The sequence below is a fragment of the Solanum tuberosum genome, unplaced genomic scaffold (assembly GCF_000226075.1).
Source record: "Solanum tuberosum cultivar DM 1-3 516 R44 unplaced genomic scaffold, SolTub_3.0 scf00058, whole genome shotgun sequence".
Taxonomy (NCBI): domain Eukaryota; kingdom Viridiplantae; phylum Streptophyta; class Magnoliopsida; order Solanales; family Solanaceae; genus Solanum; species Solanum tuberosum.
The window spans coordinates 2,148,448-2,157,159 of NW_006238982.1; the positions used below are offsets into that span (position 1 = coordinate 2,148,448).

Below are 8,712 nucleotides of genomic sequence, written 5' to 3' on the forward strand. Positions count from 1 at the left end.
CTTTTAAGATTTGTAGGGAACCATAGTGTTCTATTTTGGATGATGTTGTATTAGTATTTAGTAGTTATTCTTAGATAGAAGTTATGCTTTTAGTATCATCTAAATTTCTTCCGTTATTTTTGTATTGTTTGAATTGCAACTTCTGATTTATTAGCAGACTGACAGACGATACCAAAACACCATAATTTATCATATTCATAATTACAATTGTGGAATTGAGAGGATGATCATACAATAGGAGACTAATGATGTTTGGAAATGATTTAGGTAATATTCATTTCCTTAATGAGTTATTATCTGTATTTTTGACACACATAATATTTTATGAAGAAGTTTTCACATTTTATGTCATTATGCATGTGGGATAGGTTTTGCTTTAAAAATTTCTTGTTCAACTTTTCCTTTAAATAAGTGAAATTAAAGATATATAGTTTAAGAGGAAATGACAATAGGGTTGCGGACCGTCTCAACTTCATTTGAAAGTGTCACGCCCCAAAATCTTCAAGCACACAAGAAGAGAGATGATACATGCAAAGAGTGAAGAAGAGAGAGAAGCACCAGAAAAATTTGTGAATACAAAATGGGGCTACGCGAAAGAAGATGAAGAGAAATAAGGAACTAAAGAGCAAACATGTGTTAAATAGTCACATATGGATCCAAGTATAAACTATAAAATAGACATTTCTTAGCTTGTTGCACAATTTGTATCCTCTACATATGATAAACAATGACATGCTAATCTTATATATCAAAACTGAAACATCTGCTATATCACTCTTCTAAGTAAGGGTAATTATTTTGGTTGTATTACATTAGTTAGTATTTGCAGATCGTTCAAGTTGGCATCATACTGATGTATGTTGTACATATTCTAAATATTTCTAATAGTATATAATATATGATATTATCCATCTTCTGCAAAATGTATCACCCTTGATTCATTAGTATTAATATTTTTACAAGCATAATATTTTGACTATTGGGCCCATGCTTGCCACGGGCCTCCCCCATCTAGTTACCCTTATTTAGAAATGGGACTTCAAAAGGACCAACACTGCATCTTTGTGTTGTACTAAAGGTAGTACTGATTGTACATTCATTTGTCCCTTTTTCATTTCATCAATACACACCTGTCCCATTTTCCTTTCACTCTCTCCAGAACTTTCCGACTACTCTCTCACAATTTCGTAAGGGTTTTGCCTCGCCTTCTTCGTCAGCTCCGTCGACTTTGTCAATTCTTCTTTCCATAGATCTCAACTCTTCAATGGCCGATCCATCTCTTCCTCACTCTCTTCTGTTTCTCTGCACAGTTTCAATTTCTCGCTGAATCTGAAGGTTTCGTCAACATTTTCGTTTGCTTCGGATGCGCTGGCCAGGTATTTCTTCATCATTTAACCTAACTTTCTCCGATTGCTAATTTGTCCTCTGTAGATGCAGCTAGAATCAACGATTTAGATGCTCAGCAAGACAAAACTAGCTATATAGTTTCTCTATGTTAGATCAAATTTGTACTTTTAAAGGTTATAACTTTCAAGATAGAACAATACTATAATTTATGCATTCATTTTGTCAAATAACAAATATTAACAAATATTTATTTTTTATTAGGACGACATGTAAATAAACATGTAGAGGCATGAAACTAAAGAAAATATTGTTCTCTAAAATGACCCCAAACCCAAGAAAAAATATTAATGAATTGTGGGGTTAGTTAGCCTAAGGTAACTGAAAGCTGCAACTTTCTCTACAAATTTCATTTTTGCTTCAAATCTGTGATGAGGTAAAAAGTAAGTGTAAACATAGATAATAAGGTGTACTTGTATGATGAAGAAGTGAAATTCTTTATTATTGTTGAGTAGGTCTTAATTTTTGTGCATTAGTACATTTTTATTTTTTTTACAGTGGTTTGGTAATATATATGACTATATGAGAAAGTGTGAATCTATCATGTGTCACTTTCATACTAAATTTGAGGTTTTGTCCTAATGGTCCAATTGCAAATCATAAGGGTATATTCAATGGGGTTTGTAAACAGAGTGTTTGCTGTGTTTCATCAAGGTTGTTGTTTCATTATTACTCTCAAGGAAACCAACAAAATATACAAAACTTTTTTTGGTACTTTTTTATTTAACCATTTAGTATCAATAATTCAGAAGTGATACTTACTGCTTTGAATTTATACATCATATGCCCTTTAACGAGACAAAATGGTCTCAATTAAAAGCATTTGCAGTCTGAAATAACTCAACTTTCGCACGTCTATTTAAACATGAAAGAGTTTTAAACAAGTTACTTTTTATATATCATTGTGTATGCCGCTTTTTGAAAGTCGTTTGAATGTGAAATATAGAATTCAAAATGGAGAGAAATTACAAATTTCAGAAAAAAGGGAGGGGGGGGGGGGAGCGGGGAGATCAATTGTTTTCTTTTACAAATGGAGTTTCTCCTAAATCAGTGAGGGTCTGCAACATTTGTCTTTTTCAACTGCTGCAGTATAGAACAAGTTTCTGTCATAGAATATGATGTCCCACCAACATTTGTAGAACCTTATTCTTATTCTTTTTCCCTACTGTATAGTCGTTTGACTGAACTTTGACAGATAATTGTTCAACTCTTCATATTTTCCAACATTTTCTATCTGTATAACAGCTTTCCACTGAAAAATTTGTTCTCCAATTGTACTTTATATATTACTAGTGACTGCTAATTCCTTTTATGTCTTCATTGACCTCTGCTAAAGGGTCCTAACAGATTTACGCATGACTCTACTTCTACTATGACAATACTTTCGTTCTGCTTTTTATTTCTTCTTTATTTATTATTTTGTTTCGTACATACAAACTTTATTATGTTTCTACAGTTTATATGTCATACGACTAAATAGTAAGAACATCTCTGAGGTAGTATACATTGTCTGTTCAGTTTCCCTCTAGCTGCTTTTGTTCTATGACATTGTCAATCGCCTACTTTCGCATCCTCAAATTGTACACTTGTATATCATGATTGACAAAGAACTAATAGCACATAAATGCTTCTCACATCAACGTGAAAGGAAAAGTTAATACTATGATACATGCTGTGTGATCTTTTATGATTCTGTAATTTCTGTTCATTCTTTGTCCTAATTTGCTTTTACAACAGTTTCTTATTGCTTTGTTACTAGACGAAATAAACATTTATGTCGCTACATTTATGCTTTGGTAGGACTTCATTGTCTGAGTTCAATTTTATATTGTACTCTTTTCTTGTCCAGAACTTCCGCCTTTTCTACATTAAATGCCTGCAAACCAACTATTACTCTAGACTATTAACTGCTGCTTGATAGACTTTTGTTCGCTCATATTCTGCTGATTATTTATGGTTAATATGTGCTCTTTTCAGTTAGACAAAAGATATACACCATAGCTTTCACTTTTCAACCATTATTGGTTTGTATTACTGCAAAACCTGCTGATGAAATACTTTCCTAACGTTTCGGTCTATTACAATGTCTTCGTTAGCACATCAATGTTCTGCAAAATTTACTCTGCAATGCTGCTGTCATCTTTTCTTACAAAAATTACTTAGCTCTGCATGTCCACAACGTTATCTAATTTGCTCTTGCATGTTTCTCAATAAAACTAAATACATACATCAGTTTGAATTATTTCTGCAGATAGTGCAGCTAGGGAGATTTCTCTCTTCACATTTTCGCTGCCTGTCCTTTTCCCAGTACTTTTGCCTCAGCTACTTCGAGCTGTTTCGGGGTTAAAATTTACCTCCATGAAACAATTCACCATCCAAATAAACTGTTTCCTCAAAGTTTTCACTCAAGATCAAATTTCCATTCATTCACATTAGGTAACAATACTGATGATGAAATATTCCATTTTCCCATCACTTGACATTGACGCATAGTCATAAATTGTCGATATCATCACATTCTTGGTCAACATTCTGCCACACTTTTCTTTAGGCGGATTTGCTTTCAGTACCACTTGAAGCATCCACAAGGTTTCTACGGACCCCGAGAACATGCTGTTTTTTCCCATCTGCTTGTCCACCCTTGTGTTTACATCTTGCCATATGCTAGAAAACTAAGAAAACAACAATAAAATTAGTCGTCAAATGGATCAACATTAGTAGATCTGAAAGGGAAAAAATTCAAAGGAGCAAAGAAAACACATGTGCTACTTTACATTCACATGATCTTTTCTCATTTTTATTTTTTATGGAACTACTCTTAAGATGGAACTATACGTTTGTTCTTTCTCCGAAATCACTTTCGAGTTGTCATTGCTCTACATATAGGCTCTCTTTCTATCACACCAACTTTCTCGACTGAAAGGTCAATCACTTCAACTCTGCTGATGTAGCTTCAGTTGGACAGCTTTATGAAACAAAATTTTACATTAAACAATTACAGTAGTCAAATACTCATGTATATATACATGCATGTGCAAATGAAAAAACAGGCTTAAAGCGAACATTGTTTAATTTTAGGATTCATTGTAAATTCACTGTCGACTTTTTGTGCCTTCCTCTGCAAATCAATACAGCAAATTTTCAAGCTGTGTTTCTGTCAACTCTACGTCTTGTGAACTTTTTTCTCAATATTCAACTCAATTCTCACCTTCTGCATTTCATTCCACACAATTTTTTATGATCTTATCTAATAAACCTCCTCAAATTTTACATAAGCTACTATCAAAGATGTTCATTTATTAGCTGTTTTGTTTATTTACAGGAAATTAATAAATCAGCTGTTTCACATTCCTCTAATTTCCCACAAACAGAGAAAGAGCTAATATAGTTCAGGTAACAATCTTTTTTACCTTACATTTTAACAGCTTATTGCTTTGTTTCTGTCATTCATTCTACAGGTAGTTTCTCCCATTATTTTTTCCATTCTTTCGTTTTCTTTGGATTCTTAGGTTGCCTATCATAAATTGTATGTTCTTTTCCTATATATGCATGTTTCAGAAAGTAAATAAATATGTATATAACTCTGATGTGCATTTGTGACCATTTTTACCAACTGTCCACTGGTATTGAAAGGGCCAATAATAGCAGCCACAACTGTCACTGTCAATCTACTTTAAACTCTTTCGCATCTTTGTTTTTTACAGTGACAAAAGCCATATCATCATTTCTAATTTCACAATAATACGATACGTTCAACTTATGATATCACATTAGTGTGAAACACAATAGCATGTCAAACAACTAACAGAGCTCTGCACAGTTACTTCAATTTTTTACTCCTTCGATCGAATTTGATTACTCTACATAATTGTTTCTACTACATTTGACGAAAAGCTTCAGCCTCCATGCTCGATGTTAAACTAACTGTTTCGCTCGCTGTGATCATACTTCTTACGCAATTTCTTTGTGCCGTCTGTAAAACGTTCATCTGTGAAAATCATGATACATTCTTTTATTAGTTCCAACAGAACAATTACAATTCAAATATTCTTTATGTTAAACAATCATTGCCAAGAGAGAAAGCTAATTTAATTAGCCTTATATAGGCTAAATGTGATAGAAGCTGTATGTGCTACACATGTTCTGTTCCTAATTTGTCTAGATGTTCAAAAAAACCCTATCGTGGTGCCTACTCTCATATTTTTTTCAATATATATTTATGCCTATATGCCCTTCAATTTAACCATAATTTCATTGTTACATTCACTTTTTTTTTCCCTTCAAATTGCTTACTACAAAACAAATGACACTACTCTATTATAGTCATTTACTACTATGCTGGTTTTTTTGGGTCACCTATATGTACTTTTCCCACATTACATTAAGTTATCAATTTATTTAACAAATCATTAACTACTTCAAACAGGAATGGAAGAAAATAGAGATAATGTGTCTGGGCAACAGACAACTTCTGAAAAAAATTTGCGTCGCCGTACTAGATATGCAGAAATGTCAGCAGAGAGAAAAAATTTATTTCTATCCCAACTAAGACAAAAAAGGGCTGAATCAAAACGACAAAAACTCCTTCATCAATCCAATAGTAATGGCGCTCTTACAATTACCACTTCTTCAGTATCTTCTCAACAAGGTCAGCTAACCATATTCTTATCTTCCTTCCGTCAAATCTCGCTTCTCAATATCTGTACCTATAGTTACACGTTTTAGTTGACCTACTCTTACTACATTTATTTTGGTCATTTTGTTGTTCAAGCTTGCAAACCTACAACTCTACCAGTTACTTCAACTACAGGACAACGTATGGTCAATTGCTTATCTACCTTTGAAGTAGGTCAGTTCTCAAATATTACTTCAACTATTTTAACTATGTTCAGTTTCCATAATTACACAAAGGTCAGTTCTCAAATATTACTTCAACTATTTTAACTACGTTCAATTTTCATAATTACACAGCTGTTTTTAAATACTTTATTTTCTCATACTAGGATCAACATCAATAACATCTCATGTTGCAACCACATTAACTTCCACATGTACTCCAAACAAAGGTATGCTTCTTCGTACCAAATTCATTAAAACCCATGTATTCTTCTTACTTTATATATACGAAATAATTGCTTTGTACCATGCACAGGTAGAAATAACTTACAAGTCAATCTACAAAATGATAATTTATCGCCAAAACATTACTTACTTTTAAAGAAAGTCCCAAATTGCAAATTCGAAATAACTTACAAGTCAATCTACAAAATGATAATTTAACGCCAAAACATTACTTACTTTTAAAGCAAGTCCCAAATTGCAAATTTTGTGCAGCAAAAAGGTTTCAATATGAATCACCAGGTTTTTGCTGTGATAATGGATCAATTAGACTATCTTCTTATAATATGCCTATTGAGTTGCACAATTTGTTCTTGGGTGACTCCAAAGAATGTCAACATTTTCGCACTTACAGTAGAGCCTACAATAATATGTTTGCCTTCAGTTCACTTGGAGTACATTATGATAGAGAATTAGCAAAGAGAAATCATGGCATCTATACATTTAAAGTCCAAGGACAAATATATCACTTCATTGATGATTTGATACCCTCAGTAGGAAAATCAAAAAATTTACAATTATATTTCTATGATAACCAAAATGAGCTAACAAATCGAATGAAGTTATCAGATAATCTTAATGAACTGATTGTTGCGAAGCTCATTGATATACTAAAAATTAATCCTTATTCTACTTTTCTAAGATCGTTAACAGTCGTTCCTAATTTATTCGAATTTTACATTGCTCTAAACTCAAGTTCCAATTTAGACCAAAGAACACATAACTTACCAACTTCATCCGAAGTTGGGGCAATTTGGATTGAAGATCAGTTAAATGATAAAATTCATACACCACATATTCGAATTTACACTCATAGTAACAAAAGCCAATTGGTCAATTACTATTATGGATGTTATGACCCATTACAATATCCACTATTGTTTCCCTATGGTCAAAATGGTTGGCATTGTGGTATTAAAAAATTCAACAAGACACACAGTTATTCCAACACACAAATTTCTTCTGAATATGACCAACTACCAAGTATAATGAATATGACTTCTATTGATAGACTCCTTCACATCGAATCTAAAGTTTTATCAAAGGGATTAGGAAACTGTTTCTTGTCGTGAATATTATTGTTATAAAATTCAAATAAGAGATGAAGAACCAAATGACACTTTACATTCTGGAAGGCTTTTTCAACAATACATAGTTGACCAATATATCAAACTTGAGACACAAAGATTAGACTTTGTTTCATTTAATCAAGATTTATTTAGAGTTGAAGCTTTCCAAGGAATTATTGATTTACTGAGACAAGGAGAAAGAGATGCTTCCAATATTGGGAGACAAAAATTCCTTCCTGGTAGTTTTATAGGAGGCCCAAGAGATATGCGTCGAAGATATATGGATGCCATTGCTTTGGTACAACATTTTGGAAAGCCCGACATATTTTTGACTGACTTGTAATCCTTGTTGGCCTGAAATACAAGAACATTTACAGCCAATGGAAGAAGTTCAAAATAGACCTGATTTAGTTAGTAGAGTATTCAGAGCAAAAGTCGAAGAACTCAAAGCAGATATTAAAAAAAACAACATATTTGGAAAAGTTGCGGCTTTTATGTATACAATTGAGTTTCAAAAAAGAGGTCTTCCACATGCCCATTTTCTCATTATACTTATGGATGGATATAAATTGCTAACGCCAAAATCATATGACAAAATTGTATGTGCTGAATTACCTGATCCCTATATTGATCATCATCTATACAAACTTGTCACCAAACACATGATCCATGGTCCTTGTGGCTATTTAAATCCTTCAAACTCTTGCATGCAAAAAGAAGGAAAATGTAAGTTTAAATATCCAAAACAACTTGTTGAACAAACAACCAAAGGAAAGAATTCGTATCCTCTTTACAAAAGACGAAAAATGATCACACCAATCAAAGTTAGAGGACACTACATTGACAATTGTTGGACTGTTCCATACAATCCGTTTTTACTTACGAAATTCAGTTGTCATATTAATGTTGAAATATGTTCTGACATTAAGGTTATCAAATACATTTACAAATATATTTGCAAAGGACATGACAAAATTGCATTTTCTGTACATAATAATGATACTAATGTAGAAATAGATGAAATCAAAGAATACCAATCTGCTAGATGGGTTTCTCCACCAGAAGCTGCATGGCGTCTCTTTGCTTTTTCAATAAGTGAAATGACTCCAAGTGTTTGCCA

At 32.7% G+C, this 8,712-nt stretch overlaps 1 protein-coding gene across 20 annotated transcripts in view; it reads left to right on the forward strand.

The window, feature by feature from the left end:
• The first annotated feature begins 1,145 nt into the window (after positions 1-1,145).
• The window catches only part of LOC102596183 (replication protein A 70 kDa DNA-binding subunit B-like), a 24,051-nt gene continuing 16,484 nt past the window's right edge, over positions 1,146-8,712 (forward strand). For 17 of the 20 annotated variants that reach the window (XM_015307451.1, XM_015307452.1, XM_015307450.1 and 14 more), the window contains exons 1-5: positions 1,194-1,376; positions 4,727-4,797; positions 5,831-6,052; positions 6,176-6,253; positions 6,408-6,470. The gene's annotated coding sequence lies outside the window, so the exon portion shown is untranslated. The other 3 variants (XM_015307464.1, XM_015307468.1, XM_015307455.1) reach the window with 2 other exon arrangements.